At 50.6% G+C, this 2,895-nt stretch overlaps 1 pseudogene; it reads right to left on the minus strand.

Annotated features, from left to right (window-relative positions):
• Positions 1-453: 453 nt before the first annotated feature.
• LOC116625108 lies at positions 454-2,024 on the minus strand (annotated as a pseudogene).
• Between the last annotated feature and the right edge of the window lie 871 nt (positions 2,025-2,895).

Raw genomic sequence — 2,895 nt, forward strand, 5'->3', positions numbered from 1 at the left:
CACGCACAAATTCTAGTGTGCCACAAAATTGTACCTCTTGATTGCCTCTAAGTCAACCTACGTGTTTTAAGGTGCACGCTCAATAAAATGCGTCTAAGTATTTGAGGATGCAGTCTGATCAGTTTTGCAGCGTGTATACACCAGTGGAACCCCCGCCACAGCTGGGTTCTGGAACATTACCAGCACCCCAGAACGTTCCCGCCTGCCCTTCGCCGCAGGCCCTGCCCCCACCCCAGCTCCAGGCTTTCTATTGCTATAGATTTGTTCTCTAGCATTTCGTTTGAATGGAATTGCCCTCAGTAGATTCGCCCATTCGTCCCATGTATCTGCAGTTCACTGCTCTTTGCTTCACTCTCCTGCTGGCTGCCTGTGGTCCGGTTGGGGGCCATTGTGCACAAAGCCTCCGTGAACATTCGTGAACAAGTCTTGGTGGATATACGTGCTCTCTCTCTCTTTTTTTTTTTTTTTTTTTGGACAGATCCTGCCGCGGGTTTCTTGGTACCCATAGCCCAGGAGGACAGCAGCCCCGTGCAGACAGAAGCCCAGGGGTCACGCCGGTCCTCCCGTCCTCACGCTGGGAGGCAGAAGCCTCTATGCTGGAGCCTGCGTGGGGGCCTGGGCACCTGTGGGAGCCTGAGCCACAGCAGGACCTGCAGCCTGGGCCTTGGTTTGCGTCTTGGCCTTGGACTCTGGCCGGCAGAGCCCGAGACCCTTGGTAATGCCGCACAAGCATGTTTCCCCAGCTTGGGGTGAGCGATGCAGGCAAGTCAATTGAGCTTGCGGCTGCCACTCTTTGGGATCTTGGGCTTGACCTCCTTGGGCTGGACGAGGGCCTTGGTAGCCTCGGCACGTGCACTCATGGCCTTGGCGTTGTTGGCCCGCATCTTTTTCAGGCCCTTCTTCTTGTGCTCCCTGGCAGCACGCACGTTCCCCAGGAACTTGGGTTCTACCCCTGATGAGAGTCATATCTTTGTGACTGGGGTCTCTTGATGCCGTTTCCGTGCCGTCTTCATGACTGGTTGTGCGTGGTGTGATTCTTGGACTTGGCCACGTCTGCACGGAAGCCCGCGGTGCCCAAAGCGCCTCGGACCGGAAGAGAAAGAGAAAGACTGGATATTATGTTCTTATTTCTTTGGGGTAGGTGCCTAGGGGTGGGACTGCTGGGAAGCATGGTAAGATCTGTAAGCGGGTGCTATTAAGAAACGGCTAACTGTCTTCCAGAGTAGCTGTGTCATTCCCACTCCTGCCGAAGCACAGGAGAGTTCCGGTGCCTTTGCTACCGTGGTAACATTAATTATGACTCTGAGCTCTCCCTCTAGCAGGGGAGGAAGAAATTTAGCCTCATCTATTTTCAGGGCTATCCCCACAACACACACACAGACACACAAACACGTGGTGGGAGAAGAACTAAGCCTGGGTCTCACCCTGTCTACACCACTTACCACTGAGTTCTCCATTTTCCTGGACTATTTGACGTCTGCCAACCCCGCCATGGCTGAGCCCCACACAGCTGTTCCCCTGTGAGGTCCTTCTGCCCGGGGCACTAGAAGAAAAGCACAGATTAATAGCTAAAACTGTTATTCTGCCATATATAAAGCACTTAGCACAATCCCAGACCCATAGATGATGCTTAGTTAAGGCTTCCTCTCCCTTAATAGAGGGGGGAGTTGTTCTCTCCCCTGTGGAGATGCATTTTGAGCTGACGGCGAGGACTGGCACTGGGAGTATTACAGAGACAGCACAGCTGCCCCCCAAGAAGGCTCGGTCAGCTGTCTGGCCTGAGAATGGTCTACGGTGACCACTTGACTCCAAGCTCCTGCTGCACCTTGTTCCTGTTGTCGATCCCGCAGAGCCGCAAGCAATATTCCAGTTAATAAAGGGACATCTCCTAAGTGTGCTTGCTCGCCACTGGCCACCTTCTCCACCTCGAAAATGGGGCTCTGGGGTGAGAGGTTTTGACCTTTATTCCTGCTCGCCATTATGAACCATTTATTCAGGTTGTAACCCAAATCCACGTCGACCATCTTCTGTTGCAAACGTAAGTCTCAGTGCCTGGCAACCAGGCAGCTGGTACACATATTGATCGAATAAATGAATGAATGAATCATGGACTGTGGGTGATTTTATGGATGTGGACATGACCTGTTGAAGTTAATCGTGCTCTGTGGGGCCATTTCTGCTTGAGGGAAACGTTCTGCCACAGCCAGCCTGTCTAATCCCTGCACACCTGGGGAAAGCAGTTGGGAACCTGGGGCAGGTCACTGAAGCCCTCCTTGGACACTTGGGTCCCTTGGAAAGAACCACCCAGGGTCCTCTGCTCTTGGGTGCCCCCTATGGGCCGGCACACAGTAATGGACATCCAGTCCTTCTTCCTTTATCCTGAAGAAACATTTTTCCTAGTGCCTAAAGGAAGATGAGCCCTTAGACTCTAAACTACCATTGAATGGATTTTTCATTTATTTTCCCCCTGGTTAAGTGCTGTTTTAATAACTAATCTTTTAAAAGAAATTCTACTTTATTTCTTTAAAAGTAAATATTTCAGCCAATAAACACATGAAAAAACCTGCTCAAGATCACTAATCATTAGGGAAATGTAAATCAAAACTGTTGTGAGATACCAATATACATTCATTAGGATGGCTACTATCAAAAAAACAGAAAACAGCAAGTGTTGGAGAGGATTTGGAGAAAAGGGAATCCTTGTGCTCTGTTGGTAGAAAGGCAAATTGATGCCGCTACCATAGAAAACAGTATGGAGGCCCCTAAAAAAATTAAAAACAGAAGTACCATATGATCCAGCAATCCCACGTTTGGGCATACACCCAAAGAATTGAAAGCAGTGGGGCACCTGGGTGGCTCAGTCAGCTGAGCGTCCGTCCGTCTGTCCGACTCCTG

The sequence above is a fragment of the Phoca vitulina genome, unplaced genomic scaffold, assembly GCF_004348235.1.
Source record: "Phoca vitulina isolate PV1807 unplaced genomic scaffold, GSC_HSeal_1.0 scaffold73, whole genome shotgun sequence".
NCBI lineage: Eukaryota > Metazoa > Chordata > Mammalia > Carnivora > Phocidae > Phoca > Phoca vitulina.